Here is a 22298-nt window from a genome sequence, read left to right on the forward strand (position 1 = left end):
CAGGATCCAGCAGCACACAGGTATGAGGTGTGGACTCTTGGCATATATTTACTAGACATCTAGTGTTTTTGCATTTCATTCTTACATATGTGCATCTAGCGGTGGTATACGAATCTCACCGGTCCAAGCCTGAGGTAGGGAAAACTCACTGGACCTGGTTATATAATCCTGTCAATATTCAAACATTACATGTATTGTGATTTTGGGAGCTAGCTGACCAACACACTGCTCTTAAGTGGATTGACACACATCACCGCGGTTACTCTCTATCTAATTGACTTTCCCTTGTTTTCTGTTTCATTACCCCTATTATGTACACTGCATTTGCCCGACACATCGTTCATCTTGTATGGGTATCACATTATTATATTGGATACCAGAGGAGGCCGCCATTTGTTGTCTATTCTGTCAAATTAGGTTATTTCAGTACAAAAATACATTATAACTAGCAACACTCAATGCCATTTGTAGGACCATTAAATACAGTATATTTGCATAATGAACAAACACATGATAAAAAGACAATAGAAAAGCATTTAGGGGTCGATTTATCAAACTCTTCGCAACCCTTCAAATTAACCCATATTTAACAATCAGTGGTCATCAGACTGCTTTCCTAACCTTTTGCCACTTCTTAGGTGGCAAATTTCAATCTCCCCAGTCTCGTCAGACCGGGGTGATTGACAGCTCCTGCCCGCGCCTGATTGGCTGTGCGCGGGTAGGGGGCTGGATTGCATGTGAGCGCAAAATAGCGATCATGTGCAATGCTGAATTCCGACAGCAGAATTCAGCCCGACAGAGGCGAGCTGCGGCACACAGGGGCGCACATGTGCGCCCCTGTCCGCCGCAGCTTAATAAATCAACCTCTTAGTCTGAACTTCAAATGAGAAGTAGATTTTTTTCTAACAAATTTCAAAAGTTATGTCTATTTCCACTTCCCCTGTACCATGTGACAGCCATCAGCCAATCACAAATACATACATACATATATTCTGTGAATTCTTGCACATGCTCAGTAGGAGCTGGTGTCTCAAAAACTGTTAATATAAAAAGACTGTGCACATTTTGTTATTGGAAGTAAATTGTAAAGTTGTTTAAAATTGCTGCTCTATCTGAATCATAAAAGTTTAATTTTGACCTGAGTTTTCCTTTAAAGGGACAGTCTACTATAAAATAAAATGTGATAGCAAAAGAAGTTAACGTCTAATAAAAAAAACAATAAAACAACATAACTGCAGCACCCTTAAGGTAAAAAGCAAGGTAAAAAATTAAATGTGCAAGGGCACATTTCAGTGTTAAATATAAAAAAATTTGCCATATACTTCCATCAGAAAAAATGCTTCTAGTAAACATTATTACTGTTTTTCTGTGGCATACGCAGATATGAGGTGAGGGCCTGTGCGCCAGTATTTAAACAACATGTCTGCTGAGAGAGTTGGTGGTGGTGTGTATTGTTTCTGAAGGTGCAATTTGTGTCATAACCACCACTGCCGACTCTCTGAGAAAGTGTGGTGTTTGTATACTGGTGCAAAGCATATGTGTGTATGCCATTGAAAAAAACTGTAATAACTTAAAGGGACAGTCTACACCTTAGTCATTTTGAAGTCTTACCTTAGATTAAGCTGTAAATAGCTTACTGCACCCCTTTCTATATCATGCAGCAGGAAGGGGAAAAAAGTTATTTTAAAATGAATATTTTTCTAGCCACTATGAAATGGTAGCCAAACTCCACCCACTTATGACATCTGATCTGGGCTGCATCTAGGCACTCTGTTAAATAGCATTGGCAGTCTGTTGAATCCAGCTAGTGAGCCTTTTGTGATTGGATACCACATGCAGCCCAGATTGTGATGTCATCAGTGGGCTGAGCTTGGCAACCGTTGCAAAGTGGCCAGAAACAATATTTATTTTAAAATAACTTGTTTACTGTTCCTGCTGCATGATATTAAAAGGTTGCTGGAAGCTATTTGCAGCTCAATCTAAGGTAAGTCTTTAAGATGACCAAGGTGTAGACTTCTATTTGAAACTGAAATGCACCCATGCACATTTCTTTTTTGAACTTTTAATCCTTTTCAGCAAAAACATAAGTAATAATAATCTAACATTAATTGTAAATTTTCTATATTTTCAAATAAATAGAAATATACAAAATATAATAAATTTGAATTCAGTACCTTCTGGGCTAAATTTAAAACACACATACGATTTCCTTATCCACAAAATTTACTGATTTATTATATGTAATAATAATAAGCGAATGTCAGCTATTGAACTATTTATTCAATATTTTTTTAAGAAAATGTTTTCAAACTTTTAAATAATACATTTTATAGATATGATGTAAGCAATGGTCATTAATGATACCACGTTAGTGTCAGAATTATTGATGTGATGTTACTTATGTTGTGTTTACGTCATAGATGAAGTCACAAAAAAGGACATTTATGCTTACCTGATAAATTTATTTCTTTTTCGATACGATGAGTCCACGGATTTCATCCTTACTTGTGGGATATCGCCTCCTGGTCAGCAGGAGGAGGCAAAGAGCTCCACAGCAGAGCTGTATAAATAGCTCCTCCCTCCCAACCCAGTCATTCGACCGAAGTTAGGAAGAGAAAGGAAAAGCCAAGGAGCAGAGGTGTCTGAAGTTTTAATTTTTTTTAATAACCTGTCTCAGAGAACAGGGCGGGCCGTGGACTCATCGTATCGAAAAATAAATAAATTTATCAGGTAAGCATAAATTTCCTTTTCTTTTTCAAGATATGATGAGTCCACGGATTACATCCTTACTTGTGGGATACAATACCAAAGCTATAGTACACAGATGAAACGGGAGGGACAAGACAGGGAACCTAAACGGAAGGCACCACTGCTTGAAGAACTGTACTCCCAAAAACAGCCCCATTTGAGGCAAAGGTAACAAACTTGTAAATCCGGAAAAAATGGGAAGATGCAACCAAGTGGCAGCCTCGCAAATCTGTTCAACAGAAGTACCATTGTGGAATGTCCAAGAGGAAGCCACAGCCCTAGTGGAAAGAGCCCTAATGCTGTCAGGAGAATGCCGTCCAGAAGTCCCAAATGCAAAATGGACGATACCCTTCAGCCACAAAGAAAGAGAGGTAGCCGTAGCTATCTGACCCCTACATTCCAAAACCAAGAAGGTTAGCAATGAAAGTCCTCAGTAGCTAAGAAGTAGAACTCGAAAGCACGGGCCACACCTAAATAACGTAACAGACGGGCCCTCTGAGAAAGTGGATTAGGACACAAAGCTGGAATCCCAATTCCTGATAAAAGTGCAGCAGAACTGCAACAACCATAGGGAGAAACCCAGGTTTAGTACACAACACCACCTTATCCGCATAAAAAAACAAGATAAGGAGAATTACATTGCAAAGCTAAAAGCTCTGATCTCTTTGAGCAGAAAAAATAGCAACCAAGATAATAACTTAATAGTTATGGAATGAAGAGGTTCAAACGGAACCCCGTGAAGAGATCTAAGAAATAAAATCAAACTCCAAGGGGGAGTAGGAGATCTAAATGCAGGCCTCATTCTAGACATAGCCTGACAAAAAGTTTGTACATCTGGAACATCTGCCCAAATGTCAGAGTAACAACATAGACAAAGCAGAAATCTGTCCCTTAAGGGAACTAATGGAAAACCCCTTCTCCAATTCTTGTCGGAGAAAGGATAAAATTCTGGGAATCTGTACTCTACTCCCCGAGTAACCCTTGGATTCCCACCATAAAGATATGAAAAACTCTCCAGTAACAGGCATCCATGCCAGAATTAAGGTTGACCGAATCAAAGAACCTCGCTTGTATAGAGCAAACGTCCAAGCCCCAAGCAATCAGCTTTAGAGAAACCAGAGTAGGGTGAAGGGGGGAACGAAAAAGATTTCTCCTCAACGGAAGAGACCAAGGTTACAGAAATGACATGGTCAGCAGTGTAGCACACCAAATCCTGCGAAACCACGCAGGAGCGAAGAGAAGCACCAATGCCTTCTCCTATTGAATCAGAACAAACCCCCGGCAAACAAACGCAACGGGGAAAAAGAGAACCTAGGCTGAAAGCCGAAAACTAAGCATACTGATAAGATGCCCTGATATCCAACTCCGGCCGACCCCATTTGAGAATCAGGAAGAAGATACTCCCAGATGGAGATCCCACTCTCCCGGATGAAAAGACTGCCTACTCAGAAATCCGCTTCCAAGTGTCCACCCCTGGAAGATGGATCGCTGACAGATAGCAAGAATGAAACTGGGCCGAAGCCAACTGAGGCCAGAACAGACTGGAGTTCGCTCTCAGTTGTAGGAAATCAATCCTGGGACAGTTGATCCAGTGACAACCACCATAGAAAAAAGTCCCTTGTCTCCTGCTTCAGAGATAAATGAGGAGAGCATATTCTCCGTTCCATTGCCTGAGGACGCTCAACCGCATAGGTCCGAGGTGGAACGAACCAACATAAAATCCATTGTCACAAGGCGCTGCTCATTTCATCAACCCCCGAAGGATGAAAGGGTGAATGGACTTCACCGGGAATTGAACCTACAACCCTCTGGGAATTCACACTGCTCAGCCACAGTGCCTTCGCATGCTGAGCTATCAGTCCAACCAACGTCCAGTCCGCCACCATCAGCCCGAATACCACTATGTACTGAGCCATTGAAAGGCGAGAAATGAGCCAGACCAGTAATGATAGACCTTTATTTCCTGACCTCAGTCAGAAAAATCCGAATGGATGTGGAAACAGTCATGATTCTTATAAGGGCCTCAAGGCGCTGCTCATTTATTGACCTCGGAAGGATGAAAGATTGAGTGGGGATCGAACCTGCAACCCTTGGGTTGCTACAGAACTCAGACACAGTGCCTTAGCATGCTGAGCTATCTGTCCAGCCACCTCCCTTAAGCTTGAGACAAAGGAACACCTTTCCAAAGTCACCTTTCACCCGTGAGCTCACGGGAAAATTGAAATTATCATCCAGCACCTGGATTTGAACTAACAACCTTTGTGCCGCAAAGCCACAAAGCTAATCACTAGGCTACATTAGATCCTAGGTTCCTACCATGTCCGAGGAAGTCTTGCTTGTTGAAAAAAATGACGCCTGGACTAGGGAATTAGCCAGAGAGGGCGCCATAGCAATACCCCGAAAAAACTCGGAACTGGCAAGACCGAAAGGAAAGACCACGAACGGGAAATGTTTGACCATAAGGGCAAACCCGAGACGAGTCTCGTGAACGGCACAGGAAGGTACTAGACCCTTAACCACCATAGACCTTCTAGAATCAAGGGGAAAAATTGAAAAAATCAATAGTTTCCACCTTAGACAGTACCCTTCTCAAAACAAAAATGGACTGAAGATACCCTCCTTCGGGAACCACAACCCAATTGGTAACCCCAGATCCTGTACCAATAATAGAGCTGGAGCAATCACTCCCAGGTCTGAGAGATGATCTACGCATCGTAAGGACATCTCTCCCTTTGTCTGATCCTTAGACGATCTAGAAGCAGAAGCTGCCTCTGAGAGGAAAACATTCGAGCTTGAAACTAAACTAGAGCGAAAACAGAAAGCCGGTCCTCTACAAGATCCAATTCCGGACCAGAGCATGTTTCCCATGCTGTCTTTGAGCAGGCTATGCGTTCACCAAAATCTTAGTCATATAACACATGGCCATAAAAAACAAGGCTCCAACCACAAGGTACCAAGAGCTGGAACAGAGCCACCTACGCTCCCAGTTTGATAAAGTAAATAAAAGAATTAGCCAATATGCCGCCACACCAGCGACAGTAGCAAAGTACACAGATGGTTGACACTGGAAACCCAGGTGTGTGTCCCAGAACTAAATGTAGCCTATTAGGACTATCCTCTAAGGGAATAGAAGTTAATTACTCCTTCCCCCCTAAGGAATGTCGTCCAGCCTCTTAGCTGATACGGCTATGGGAAACAGTCTTGTAAATATAGAGAACGCCCAAGGCACCAATTCCATCTGAAACTGAAATTCTCAGCAACATAGAGAAACCGCTAGAATAGCAATTCTTCTAGCAATGCTAAACCCTAAGTAAAAACATAGAATGCATCATAACCCAGAGTGGAGTGTGAAGGACACGCAGGACACTGCATGCGGGCCATAACATTTCGATTGGAATACTATAGGAGAAATTTGTGGCCATTTGTTAACAGACTCCCAAACAGCAATCGCCGAAGGGGGAATAGGTTCAAAAAGAAAAAACAATTTTGAACATAGGAAACGATACTGTTCCTTTAATTCTGAAAATTAACTCTATACTTAAGTGCGTTTGTTTCATCCTCAGTCATAAAGGATGAACTAACAAAGAAAACAGCTGAAATTCATTTAATATAATGCACACAGAACAAGACGGTACTGTCTCTTTAATTCTTAAAGAAACTCATTCTTGTGAGAGTTTTTACCATCCTACATCACAAAGGATGAGAAAACAAACAAAACAGCCACAATACTTTTAATAAAATGTATTTCCGTAACAACATAAATACTGCTGCAACAAGTGATCGCTATGTAAATAAAAAGCAAAGTCTGTGCAAGGAACCGCAGAGCCCTGCCTGAGGTTCATAAAGTAGTTGGGGCACTACATGTAGAATATTGTGTCATGGATGTACTAAAATCAACACATAATAAAATGGTACTGACTCCTTTTAATCTCAAAAGGAACATTATTGTATGGTGCCATTGCTCCGTCCTAAGATATCAAGGAGAAAGGGAAAAATAAACAGCTGAAATTCATCAAGAGAATTCACACGTACAAAAACGTTACTGTATCTTTAAAACAGAAAAAGAACCCCAGTTTTGAGTATGCTGTAATCTCCTCCAAATTACAAAGGATGGATTAGTAATTAACAGTTGAAAAGTCTGTAATAGATTTACTGTGTATTTAAATCCCAGAGTAACACTTAAATCTTTGCACAACGGATGAATCAGAAGTTCTGTATAAAATTGTAAACTGCAATGATTTATTTGAATGCAGCCAACAATGAATAAAATAAATGCAACTAAAAAATGTACTAGTTGAGAGTATTCTATGTACCCAGTGTGGAACGCAAACAATTGCGACAACAACAGAACCATAACAACCTTTGTGCTGCTTTAAAATGGTCATCCAGCACCTGGTAGCTTCCGATAACCGGAAGTGATATGAGAAGTGCGCCATACAGAGCGCACACGTCTAAATAGAGTCCCCTGTGCCTTGTTATTGTATAACCCTGCAAGGAGGAACTCTATAGCACCTTAGGAAAGTAATAGTCCACCGCTCCTTACTAAATTACAAGTTGGAATAAGGAGGAAGGAGAGACCTTGGCGTCTTGCACTTTGGTGCCCGTTATAAACTCTGCCCCTTGTGGGCGTGTCGTAAGCTATCTCCCGGTCGCCATTGTTATATGTGAAGCACCGGGAGCAACATGTACAAATGAAAACTGAACAGCTCGCTGCCCCTAAGAACAGCCTAGTCGCCATAACACACATTGCATAAAAACTACGAAAAACCCCGCCCCTCGTGGGTGTAAATAACCATCTCCCGGTCGCCATTACAGTAAACACAAAAAACGCCGGGAGGGGAACCCACAGAGACCATTCCTCACTATGCCCAATGTAAAGGGTAGCCATGGACGTCAAAATAAATGTCAATTGCCAAGACATGTCTGAGTTAATGTCAATTGCCAAGATATGACTGTCACGTAGTGAACCCATAGTCACACATGCCCCATAACTAAAATAGCCATGTGAGGAGTCCCCTACTGAATGAGACGCAGTCAGTCTGATAAAGCTGTCAGGGAAAAAAGCTCTCTACTGGCAGAGCCCCTGAGTCCCTTGGTACGTAAGTGCAGTTTAAAAACTTCCCATGAGGTAAATAAGTCCCTGAGGAACTATCTCTGTTATAGAAAGAAAGGCTGCACTTACCTCATATGCTGTCCGACAGCAGGACAGCCTCAACAGGGTTCAGAGGTCCATTGGGTCCCTCCTGAAGTCCTGCAAAACGATGAAGCCTGAGTTAAAATCAGCTTAGGCCATCACAGAAAGGGCAGCATCACAGTATGGGAGGCGCAGTGAGAATTATGTCCCACAAGTTCCCATTGCCTTAAAGCCACCAAATGCTTCTCTTTTTACTGAAGAGACTGATCTGGTCTAGGCTACACCCTAGCACAAAGTAGCACTCAGTGGCACCACTTAATAAATAAACAATAATAAATAAACACTGGATTGAAGAATCTTTATTAACACCTCACTTTGCCATCTCCTATCTAACTAACACAGGCAAAGAGAATGACTGGGTTGGGAGGGAAGGGAGGAGCTATTTATACAGCTCTGCTGTGGAGCTCTTTGCCTCCTCCTGCTGACCAGGAGGCGATATCCCACAAGGATGAAATCCGTGGACTCATCGTATCTTAAAAAAGAAAATATTTTTTTAACCAACTATATTTTTTTGCATTGTTCTGGTTTTCCTTTGTTAGTGAATTAGTTCTTACTGTAAAGTAAAATTATTAAAGCTATAAATTCTATTTATTCAGTCAATGCATGAGAAGCAGTTAACAAAAAAAAAACAGAATTTATGTTTACCTGATAAATTACTTTCTCCAACGGTGTGTCCGGTCCACGGCGTCATCCTTACTTGTGGGATATTCTCTTCCCCAACAGGAAATGGCAAAGAGCCCAGCAAAGCTGGTCACATGATCCCTCCTAGGCTCTGCCTTCCCCAGTCATTCGACCGACGTAAAGGAGGAATATTTGCATAGGAGAAATCATATGATACCGTGGTGACTGTAGTTAGAGAAAATAAATCATCAGACCTGATTAAAAAACCAGGGCGGGCCGTGGACCGGACACACCGTTGGAGAAAGTAATTTATCAGGTAAACATAAATTCTGTTTTCTCCAACATAGGTGTGTCCGGTCCACGGCGTCATCCTTACTTGTGGGAACCAATACCAAATCTTTAGGACACGGATGATGGGAGGGAGCAAATCAGGTCACCTAGATGGAAGGCACCACGGCTTGCAAAACCTTTCTCCCAAAAATAGCCTCAGAAGAAGCAAAAGTATCAAATTTGTAAAATTTTGTAAAAGTGTGCAGTGAAGACCAAGTCGCTGCCTTACATATCTGATCAACAGAAGCCTCGTTCTTGAAGGCCCATGTGGAAGCCACGGCCCTAGTGGAATGAGCTGTGATTCTTTCAGGAGGCTGCCGTCCGGCAGTCTCATAAGCCAATCTGATGATGCTTTTAAGCCAAAAAGAGAGAGAGGTAGAAGTTGCTTTTTGACCTCTCCTTTTACCAGAATAAACAACAAACAAGGAAGATGTTTGTCTGAAATCTTTTGTAGCCTCTAAATAGAATTTTAGAGCACGAACTACATCCAAATTGTGCAACAAACGTTCCTTCTTTGAAACTGGATTCGGACACAAAGAAGGCACGACTATCTCCTGGTTAATATTTTTGTTAGAAACAATTTTCGGAAGAAAACCAGGTTTAGTACGCAAAACCACCTTATCTGCATGGAACACCAGATAAGGAGGAGAACACTGCAGAGCAGATAACTCTGAAACTCTTCTAGCAGAAGAAATTGCAACCAAAAACAAAACTTTCCAAGATAATAACTTGATATCAACGGAATGTAGGGGTTCAAACGGAACCCCCTGAAGAACTGAAAGAACTAAATTGAGACTCCAAGGAGGAGTCAAAGGTTTGTAAACAGGCTTGATTCTAACCAGAGCCTGAACAAAAGCTTGAACATCTGGCACAGCCGCCAGCTTTTTGTGAAGTAAAACAGATAAAGCAGAAATCTGTCCCTTCAAAGAACTTGCAGATAATCCTTTCTCCAAACCTTCTTGAAGAAAGGATAGAATCTTAGGAATTTTTATCTTGTTCCATGGGAATCCTTTAGATTCACACCAACAGATATATTTTTTCCATATTTTATGGTAGATTTTTCTAGTTACAGGCTTTCTGGCCTGAACAAGAGTATCAATGACAGAATCTGAGAACCCTCGCTTTGATAAAATCAAGCGTTCAATCTCCAAGCAGTCAGTTGGAGTGAGGCCAGATTCGGATGTTCGAACGGACCTTGAACAAGAAGGTCCTGTCTCAAAGGTAGCTTCCATGGTGGAGCCGATGACATATTCACCAGATCTGCATACCAAGTCCTGCGTGGCCACGCAGGAGCTATCAAGATCACCGATACCCTCTCCTGTTTGATCCTGGCTACCAGCCTGGGAATGAGAGGAAACGGTGGGAACACATAAGCTAGGTTGAAGCTCCAAGGTGCTACTAGTGCATCCACTAGAGTCGCCTTGGGATCCCTGGATCTGGACCCGTAGCAAGGAACCTTGAAGTTCTGACGAGACGCCATCAGATCCATGTCTGGAATGCCCCACAATTGAATTATTTGGGCAAAGATTTCCGGATGGAGTTCCCACTCCCCCGGATGAAATGTCTGACGACTCAGAAAATCCGCTTCCCAATTTTCCACTCCTGGGATGTGGATTGCAGACAAGTGGCAGGAGTGAGTCTCCGCCCATTGAATTATTTTGGTCACTTCTTCCATCGCCAGGGAACTCCTTGTTCCCCCCTGATGGTTGATATACGCAACAGTCGTCATGTTGTCTGATTGAAACCGTATGAATTTGGCCTTTGCTAGCTGAGGCCAAGCCTTGAGAGCATTGAATATCGCTCTCAGTTCCAGAATATTTATCGGGAGAAGAGATTCTTCCCGAGACCAAAGACCCTGAGCTTTCAGGGGTTCCCAGACCGCGCCCCAGCCCACCAGACTGGCGTCGGTCGTGACAATGACCCACTCTGGTCTGCGGAAGCTCATCCCTTGTGACAGGTTGTCCAGGGTCAGCCACCAACGGAGTGAATCTCTGGTCCTCTGATCTACTTGTATCGTCGGAGACAAGTCTGTATAATCCCCATTCCACTGACTGAGCATGCACAGTTGTAATGGTCTTAGATGAATTCGCGCAAAAGGAACTATGTCCATTGCCGCGACCATCAAACCTATTACTTCCATGCACTGCGCTATGGAAGGAAGAAGAACAGAATGGAGTACTTGACAAGAGCTTAGAAGTTTTGATTTTCTGGCCTCTGTCAGAAAAATCCTCATTTCTAAGGAGTCTATTATTGTTCCCAAGAAGGGAACTCTTGTTGACGGAGATAGAGAACTTTTTTCTATGTTCACTTTCCACCCGTGAGATCTGAGAAAGGCCAGGACAATGTCCGTATGAGCCTTTGCTTGTGGTAGAGACGACGCTTGAATCAGTATGTCGTCCAAGTAAGGTACTACTGCAATGCCCCTTGGTCTTAGCACCGCTAGAAGGGACCCTAGTACCTTTGTGAAAATTCTTGGAGCAGTGGCTAATCCGAATGGAAGTGCCACAAACTGGTAATGCTTGTCCAGAAAGGCGAACCTTAGGAACCGATGATGTTCCTTGTGGATAGGAATATGTAGATACGCATCCTTTAAATCCACCGTGGTCATGAATTGACCTTCCTGGATGGTAGGAAGAATTGTCAGAATGGTTTCCATTTTGAACGATGGAACCTTGAGAAATTTGTTTAGGATCTTGAGATCTAAGATTGGTCTGAATGTTCCCTCTTTTTTGGGAACTATGAACAGATTGGAGTAGAATCCCATCCCTTGTTCTCCTAATGGAACCGGATGAATCACTCCCATTTTTAACAGGTCTTCTACACAATGTAAGAATGCCTGTCTTTTTATGTGGTCTGAAGACAATTGAGACCTGTGGAACCTCCCCCTTGGGGGTAGCTCCTTGAATTCCAGAAGATAACCTTGGGAGACTATTTCTAGCGCCCAAGGATCCAGAACATCTCTTGCCCAAGCCTGAGCGAAGAGAGAAAGTCTGCCCCCACCAGATCCGGTCCCGGATCGGGGGCCAACATCTCATGCTGTCTTGGTAGCAGTGGCAGGTTTCTTGGCCTGCTTACCTTTGTTCCAGCCTTGCATTGGCCTCCAGGCTGGCTTGGTTTGAGAAGTATTACCCTCTTGCTTAGAGGATGTAGAACTTGAGGCTGGTCCGTTTCTGCGAAAGGGACGAAAATTTGGTTTATTTTTAGCCTTAAAAGACCTATCCTGAGGAAGGGCGTGGCCCTTACCCCCAGTGATATCTGAAATAATCTCTTTCAAGTCAGGGCCAAACAGCGTTTTCCCCTTGAAAGGTATGTTAAGCAATTTGTTCTTGGAAGACGCATCCGCTGACCAAGATTTTAGCCAAAGCGCTCTGCGCGCCACAATAGCAAACCCTGAATTTTTAGCCGCTAATCTAGCTAATTGCAAAGTGGCGTCTAAAGTAAAAGAGTTAGCCAATTTAAGAGCGTGAACTCTGTCCATAATCTCCTCATAAGAAGAATCTTTATCGAGCGACTTTTCTAGTTCATCGAACCAGAAACACGCTGCTGTAGTGACAGGAACAATGCATGAAATTGGTTGTAGAAGGTAACCTTGCTGAACAAACATCTTTTTAAGCAAACCCTCTAATTTTTTATCCATAGGATCTTTGAAAGCACAACTATCTTCTATAGGGATAGTAGTGCGTTTGTTTACAGTAGAAACCGCCCCCTCGACCTTGGGGACTGTCTGCCATAAGTCCTTTCTGGGGTCGACCATAGGAAACAATTTCTTAAATATAGGGGGAGGGACAAAAGGTATGCCGGGCCTTTCCCATTCTTTGTTTACAATGTCCGCCACCCGCTTGGGTATAGGAAAAGCTTCGGGGGGCCCCGGGACCTCTAGGAACTTGTCCATCTTACATAATTTCTCTGGAATGACCAAATTGTCACAATCATCCAGAGTAGACAACACCTCCTTAAGCAGAGCGCGGAGATGTTCCAATTTAAATTTGAATGTAATCACATCAGGTTCAGCTTGTTGAGAAATTTTCCCTGAATCTGAAATTTCTCCCTCAGACAAAACCTCCCTGGCCCCCTCAGACTGGTGTAGGGGCATGTCAGAACCATTATCATCAGCGTCCTCATGCTCTTCAGTATTTTCTAAAACAGAGCAGTCGCGCTTTCGCTGATAAGTGGGCATTTTGGCTAAAATGTTTTTGATAGAATTATCCATTACAGCCGTTAATTGTTGCATAGTAAGGAGTATTGGCGCACTAGATGTACTAGGGGCCTCCTGTGTGGGCAAGACTGGCGTAGACGAAGGAGGGGATGATGCAGTACCATGCTTACTCCCCTCACTTGAGGAATCATCTTGGGCATCATTTTCTCTAAATTGTTTGTCACATACATCACATCTATTTAAATGAGAAGGAACCTTGGCTTCCTCACATACAGAACATAGTCTATCTGATAGTTCAGACATGTTAAACAGGCATAAACTTGATAACAAAGTACAAAAAACGTTTTAAAATAAAACCGTTACTGTCACTTTAAATTTTAAACTGAACACACTTTATTACTGAATATGTAAAAAAGTATGAAGGAATTGTTCAAAATTCACCAAAATTTCACCACAGTGTCTTAAAGCCTTAAAAGTATTGCACACCAAATTGAAAGCTTTAACTCTTAAAATAACGGAACCGGAGCCGTTTTTATATTTAACCCCTATACAGTCCCTGGTATCTGCTTTGCTGAGACCCAACCAAGCCCAGAGGGGAATACGATACCAAATGACGCCTTCAGTAAGCTTTTTCTATGTATCTGAGCTCCTCACACATGCATCTGCATGCCTTGCTTCCCAAAAACAACTGCGCATTAGTGGCGCGAAAATGAGGCTCTGCCTATGATTAGAGAAGGCCCCCAGTGAAAAAGGTGTCCAATACAGTGCCTGCCGTTTCTTTAACATAATTCCCAAGAATAAAATAACTCCTCAAAGCTATAAACTATTAAAAATGCTTATAAATCAATCGTTTTAGCCCAGAAAAATGTCTACCAGTCTTTAAAGCCCTTGTGAAGCCCTTTATTCTTATTTAATAAAAATGGCTTACCGGATCCCATAGGGAAAATGACAGCTTCCAGCATTACCAAGTCTTGTTAGAAATGTGTCATACCTCAAGCAGCAAAAGTCTGCTCACTGTTTCCCCCAACTGAAGTTAATTCCTCTCAACAGTCCTGTGTGGAAACAGCCATCGATTTTAGTAACGGTTGCTAAAATCATTTTCCTCTTACAAACAGAAATCTTCATCTCTTTTCTGTTTCAGAGTAAATAGTACATACCAGCACTATTTTAAAATAACAAACTCTTGATTGAAGAATAAAAACTACATTTAAACACCAAAAAACTCTAAGCCATCTCCGTGGAGATGTTGCCTGTGCAACGGCAAAGAGAATGACTGGGGAAGGCGGAGCCTAGGAGGGATCATGTGACCAGCTTTGCTGGGCTCTTTGCCATTTCCTGTTGGGGAAGAGAATATCCCACAAGTAAGGATGACGCCGTGGACCGGACACACCTATGTTGGAGAAATATCATTTTGTTTCGGTATATAGTTTTTGAATGTTATATTGTTTGGATGTCAAAATACCATAGAAAAATCAGGGTGGTCCTTTAAAGCGTCTGCCAAAACAGCTGTAGGAATAGCACCAGCAAGTAAATATTAAAGGGACAGTCTACACCAGAATATTTATTTTTACCCATTCCCCAGTTTTGCATAACCAGCACTGTTATATTAATACACTTTTAACCTCTGTGATTACCTTGTATCTAAGCCTTTGCAGACTGCCCCTTATCTCAGTTATATTAATATACTTTTTACCTCTGTGATTACCTTGTATCTAAGCCTTTGCAGACTGCCCCTTATCTCAGTTATATTAATATACTTTTTACCTCTGTGATTACCTTGTATCTAAGCCTTTGCAGACTGCCCCCTTATTTCAGTTCTTTTGACAGACTTGCGTTGTAGCAAATCAGTGCTGCCTCCTAGGAACTCCACGTGCGTGAGCACAGTGTGATCTATATGAAACACATGAACTAATGCCCTCTAGTTGTGAAAAACTGTCAAAATACCCTGAGCTAAGAGGCGGCCTTCAAATGCTTAGAAATTAGCATATGAACCTTCTAGATTTAGCTTTCAACTAAGAATACCAAGAGAACAAAGCAAAATTGGTGATAGAAGTAAATCGGAAAATTGTTTAAAATTACATGCCCTATCTGAATAATGAAAGTTTGTTTTGGCCTAGGCTGTCCCTTTAAGCAACGAGCACCCCATGATGTAACCTAGGTTACCCTTTTTATCTATCTTTTCTACTGAGGACTAATAGGGACAAAAATAAAACAGGCAATAATACAGTGTGTGCAAACTCGGATGCATGGAATATAGGATTGTTAAAGGGATAGTAAAGTTCAAATTAAACTTTCACGATTCAGATAGGGCATGTCATTTTAAACAACTTTCTAATTTTCTTTTATCATCAAATTTGCTTTGTTCTCTTGGTATTCTTAGTTGAAAGCTAAACCTAGGTAGGCTCATATGCGAATTTCTAAGCCCTTGAAGGCCGCAACTTATCTGAATGCATTTGACAGTTTTTCACAGCTAGAGGGTGTTAGTTCATGTGTTACATATAGATAACATTGTGCTCATGCACGTGAAGTTATTTAAAAGTCAGCACTAATTGCCTGTAATGCAAGTCTGTCAAAAGAACTGAGATAAGAGGGCAGTTTGCAGAGGCTTAGATACAAGGTAATCACAGAGGTAAAAAGTGTATTAATATAACTGTGTTGATTATGCAAAACTGGGGAATGGTAAATAATAAAGATAAAGGGACATGAAACCAAAATTTACTTCTATTATCAAATTTGTTTCATTCTCTTGGTATCATTTGTTGAAGGAGCAGCAATGCACTACTTGTTTCTAATTGAACACATGGGTGAACCAATGACAATCGGTATATACATATGCAGCCACCAATCAACAGCTACAACCTAGGTTCTTTGCTGCTCCTGAGCTTACCTAGATAAACATTTCAGCAAAGAATAACAAGAGAAGAAAGCAAATTAAATAATAAATTGGAAGGTTATTTAAAAATGTATGTTCTGTCTGATTTATGAATGTCTAATTATGACGTTACTGTCCCTTTAAATGTTTCTCTGCAGAAGATATAAATCTCTTACTTTATATATATATATATATGTGTGTATATCCTATAGAGGATAACACAATATTATATAAAATAGGGGCGCTATCTAAATATAATGATGCTGAACAAAATTATTATGTGTGGTCAACAAGATTCAAAACACATATATTCAATGTTCACAATAAATAAGTTCCAGAAATAGTAGTACTTGTGCATAAACATACAAGAACAACTTAGCTCATAACATACAAACTGTAATACAGAATGTCCAAGTAGACAAAAGATAAAAAAATGTCCAAAATAAAGTCCAAAGAATCCCTTTAAAGTTATAGAGGTGTGAGGCAGCTCTCCTCGATGTATAAGGCCATCCACAACAGGTTAATCTATAATGAAATAGAGAAGGCGCCACATAGCATAATTCCATATATTATATCAGATTTTAAGATAGTAGTTTAGAACCACTCACGTGTATAAAAGCACCAAGATGTAGTGCTAGCTAGGCAGACCGGAACCTCAAAGTTGTCCGGTAAACTCTCCTCCTGGGCAAAGATTCCTGCAAGCCAAGAAAGGTATTCACCAAACGGGCTATCAGTCAGGAAGGCACCGTCCCGCCTCCAGCAGAGGTATAATATGACTCCAAAAGAATGTCCAAGAAGACACAACGTAGTAAGTTGTATATATTAAAAGTGTTTATTACAACACATTAAAAACACAGCAACGCGTTTCTCAGTATCATGTACTGTTTCATCAGGCTGAATAAAACTATACAACATTTGCTACTTGATATACTCTATACTAACCAATAAAGAGCTGTTTAGCATACACGCCCTAATCTCTCTTAATTAGTCATGTGACTCAAAGGTGTTTGCAAACACATTCATGTCAAAACAGCTTATCTTAACATATAACCTATAACCAGACTTTTCTTATAAGCAATGTCAAACTTGGTTACATTTTGCAACATTCTCTAAGAACATTTGTCTGCTAACAATATATGCAGTAAAAGCTGATATAGATTAAAAACATCCATGGTGATTATACCGCTAACAAACAGCATGTAAATAAACTACATATAAATAAACATCATGTAAATAAACTTGTCATTCATTTAAATCCCCCTGATAATATATTCGATTATTCAAATCTCATTTGCAGATTGCACAATTTGATCCTTATACTATCTCTTACTTTTAGTCATTACGTGTTTGAAAACACTATATGTCTCATTCCAGAGGATATCTATACTATCGAGAATTGTTTTAAATTATTTTTACGAAAAAAAAATTCTTTTCTATTAGTTTCGTTATTCTAAGATTAGAGGTATGTGTATATAGGACTATTGTTTTTATACATTGTTGCGCTCTCACAAACTTTGATCACTTACTATCACATTCGGTTTTCAGAGAATATTCCTTAGTGGTTTTACTACGGTTACGTCTCCGTGGGTGTATACTAATTGTTATCTCCTATTGGAGTAGCCGGGAGTGACGTGTCTGGTTGCTAAGGGCAATTCAAATGTGACGTGTGGTCTCTTGATTCGGTAAAATGAACATTAGCATCTAACCTAATCCACTATAATCGTGGTGTTCTTTAAATTTGGTGTTTGGTTGTATAAATAAATGATAGTCTCTGTTTTAGCGATATACCTAAATATCGAACATACTTTGTATCAGATAAATAAAAAGGTCATGTTCGAATTATATTGCTCCTTCTATGTATATCCAATTTAATTTTCTATTAAGATGAACACATGCGTGACAAAGGAATATAAAACAGAAACAAAAAATAAAAATTAATTAAATATCCCATTATGTTATTGGGTATTATTTCATTTTAGTGTTATTTTATTATTATATTATGATCTAGTTGTGTTAAGTGATAGTGAAAACTAGATACATCTCTCTACATATATTATTTTTATATAATTTGATGTTATTTTTTTAAAAATGTTTGTTTTTTGCATGTAATTCATATCTAAACATTAATGTATGAACCCATAATAGTGCCATGATGGTGCAATAAAGTGTGCTTAAATAATATGACTTATATACTAAGACATTAAAAATTAAGTGTTTATGTGAATAGCTCCTAAATAATAATTTTTCAGTGTTTAAGTCTTTGTGTATTTTAGTTCCATGCTATACAACACATAATATGTTAATATTATGTCCTTGTGAATTAATTTATATATACTAATTTATTTACGTGAATATTCTTTTATAATAATTTGTGAAATGTTTAGTGTGTATCAAAAGCTACCAAATCCATGTTCATGTTTAAACCATTGGGATATAATGTTCTCAATTGGTAAATCCAAAAAGTCTCACGTTGACGTAGTCTACTGTACCTATTGTATAGGCTAGAAGGGGGAATATATTCTATAGGTAGAATAGAAAAGATGTTCAGATTGCCTTGATGTAAAGAATGGCAGTGTTTAGGAACACTATGATTTTTTATTTTGTTTTTCATATTTCTATAGTGTTCGTTCCATCTAGTTCTAACTATTCGGCAGGTGCGCCCTACGTACTGTATTCCACATAATTTACATGACAAAAGATATACCACATACGAGGAAGCACATGTCAAGTGATCCTGTATAGAGAAACTAATTCCTGTGGTATAAGATGTAAAATTAGTAGTTCCTATTTCAATGAATTTACACATTCTGCAGTTCTTGTATTTGCATTTGTAGATCCCTTTCTTCTTATTATCAATTATTTTCTTTCTAATATTTGTCAGAGATCCTTGGATCTTTCTAGGTGCCAGGTTACCAATATTCGTATTTTTAATATTAGTTACGACCTTACTGGGAGCTAGTAGGTTCTTAAGTGTGGGTGCACGTCTATATACACAAGTATTGGGTCTCTCATCAATATGCCCCAATGTTTTTTAATTATAGTATTAATTAGTTTGTGGTTAGTATTGTATTGTGTTATAAACATGCTAGAGTTACTTCTATTCGGATTTAGATTCTCTTTATTTTTATCATTATTTGGTTTCTTTTGGAAATAATTATCCCTGTTATCAGTTTTAGCTCTTATGTAACTTTTCTCTACTAGTTCTCTTGGGTATCCTTTTTCCAAAAATCTTTCAATCATAGTTTGACTTTGCATATTAAAGTCCAGGATGTTATTACAATTTCGCCTTAATCTTTTAAACTGTCCATAAGGGACATTTCTCTTCCAGGGTAAATAGTGGTTACTAGAAAATTCTAGATAACTATTACAATCTACGGTTTTAAAATGATTTTTCGATTCAATCTTACCATCTTTAGATAGTGTTAGATGTAGATCCAAAAAGACTACAGATTCAGTTTCTATAGAACTAAGAAAGGTAAGTCCAATATTATTCGTATTAAGATGTTGTATAAAGGATTCTGCTAGGGAAACCTCACCACTCCACAAAATAATCAGGTCGTCAATGTACCGCCCATAGAACACCAGGTTTGCCCCATAGTTAGAGTCATAGATGTACTCTTGTTCAAATTTGCTCATATATAGATTTGCAAAACTAGGGGCAAACCTGGTGCCCATGGCGGTACCCCGTGTTTGCAAATAATATTCATCTTGAAAAAGAAAATAATTGTGCTCCAAAATAAAAGAGATTAATTGTAAAATAAATTGTTTTTGCAGTTGTGGCATATAAATGTCATTTTCCAATACTTCTTGAATGGCTTTTAAGCCCATATTGTGGGGGATATTCGAATACAGTGAATTGACATCACTTGTTATCCATAGCCAATTTTTATTGTTCTGAGGCAAATTGTTGAGTTTCGACAAAAGATCAGAAGAATCACGAATGTATGATTCCAAAGAAATAACATATTTTTGTAGGAAGGAATCAACGTATGCTGATACGTTGTCCGTCAAACTGCCAATTCCTGCTATAATAGGACGACCAGGGTTTTTTTTTTTGGTTTTTATGAATTTTTGGGAGGTGATAATAAAAAGCTTTGTTAGGCTTTATGGGAATCAAATATTCTCTTTCATTTTTGTTGATAATTCCCTCTTTAAATCCAAACTCAACAATGCCTCTTAGAATTTTGGTATAATCATCAGTGGGATCTGTTTTCAGTTTTTTGTAATATTCTTTATCATCCAAAATACGTCTAGCTTCATTTAGATAGTCTGAAAAATTCTGTAGTACTATGCCTCCCCCTTATCCGCCTGGCGGATGACTAGTTCTTGATTCTTTTAAGATTTTTCTAAGGCACTTTTCCCCTACGTTCAGATTATGTCTCCCATAGATCTTTTTGGGGAGTTTGGAAAAATCCTCCAAAACTAATTCTTTAAACAATTCAATATGTGCATTTTCTGTCAATATGGGTGAAAAGTTAGATTTCTTTTTGAAAGAGGTATGTACATAATCGTCCATTAAATGTTCAGCTAGAAGATCAGGTTCACTATAAATGATATTAGTTGTTATTCTAGTCTCCATCTGGTCTGTAAGTATTGGTATAGCATTTTGCTCTTTCAGTTTTTTATTGGCAAAATATTTTTGTAGGGACAATTTTCGTGTGAAGTTATTCAAATCCACAAACAAATTAAAAAGATTATGTTTGTTGGATGGACTAAATGAGATTCCCTAGCAGAATCCTTTATACAACATCTTAATACCAATAATATGGGACTTACCTTTCTTAGTTCTATAGAAACTGAATCTGTAGTCTTTTTGGATCTACATCTAACACTATCTAAAGATGGTAAGACTGAATCGAAAAATCATTTTAAAACCGTAGATTGTAATAGTTATCTAGAATTTTCTAGTAACCACTATTTACCCTGGAAGAGAAATGTCCCTTATGGACAGTTTAAAAGATAAGAGCGAAATTGTAATAAACATCCTGGACTTTAATATGCAAAGTCAAACTATGATTGAAAGATTTTTGGAAAAAGGATACCCAAGAGAACTAGTAGAGAAAAGTTACATAAGAGCTAAAACTGATAACAGGGATAATTATTTCCAAAAGAAACCAAATAATGATAAAAATAAAGAGAATCTAAATCCGAATAGAAGTAACTCTAGCATGTTTATAACACAATACAATACTAACCACAAACTAATTAATACTATAATTAAAAAACATTGGGGCATATTGATGAGAGACCCAATACTTGTGTATATAGACGTGCACCACCTTAAGGAACCTACTAGCTTCCCAGTATGGTCGTAACTAATATTAAAAATACGAATATTGGTAACCTGGCACCTAGAAAGATCCAAGGATCTCTGACAATATTAGAAAGAAAATAATTGATAATAAGAAGAAAGGGATCTACAAATGCAAATACAAGAACTGCAGAATGTGTAAATTCATTGAAATAGGAACTACTAATTTTACATCTTATACCACAGGAATTAGTTTCTCTATACAGGATCACTTGACATGTGCTTCCCTCGTATGTGGTATATCTTTTGTCATGTAATTATGTGGAATACAGTACGTAGGGCGCACCTGGCCGAATAGTTAGAACTAGATGGAACGAACACTATAGAAATATGAAAAACAAAATAAAAAATCATAGTGTTCCTAAACACTGCATTTCTTTACAACAAGGCAATCTGAACATCTTTTCTATTCTACCTATAGAATATATTCCCCCCTTCTAGCCTATACCAATAGGTACAGTAGACTACGTCAACGTGAGACTTTTTTGGATTTACCCAATTGAGAACATTATATCCCAATGGTTTAAACATGAACATGGATTTGGTAGCTTTTGATACACACTAATAACATTTCACAAATTATTATAAAAGAATATTCACGTAAATAAATTAGTATATCTAAATTATTTCACAAGGACATAATATTAACATATTATGTGTTGTATAAGCAATGGAACTAAATTCACAAAGACTTAAACATTGAAAAATTATTTTTAGGAGCTATTCACATAAACACTTAATTTTTAATGTCTTAGTATATAAGTCATATTATTTAAGCACACCTTTATTGCACCATCATGGCACTATTATGGGTTCATACATTAATGTTTAGATATGAATTACATGCAAAAAACAAACATTTTTAAAAAATAACATCAAATTATATAAAAAATAATATATGTAGAGAGATGTATCTAGTTTTCACTATCACTTAACACAACTAGATCATAAATAATAATAAAAATAACACTAAAATGAAATAATACCCAATCAATAATGGGATAATTTAATTTAATTTTATTTTTTGTTTCTGTTTTATATTCCTTTGTCACGCATGTGTTCATCT

The sequence above is a fragment of the Bombina bombina genome, chromosome 7 (assembly GCF_027579735.1).
Source record: "Bombina bombina isolate aBomBom1 chromosome 7, aBomBom1.pri, whole genome shotgun sequence".
In the NCBI taxonomy this organism is placed as follows: domain Eukaryota; kingdom Metazoa; phylum Chordata; class Amphibia; order Anura; family Bombinatoridae; genus Bombina; species Bombina bombina.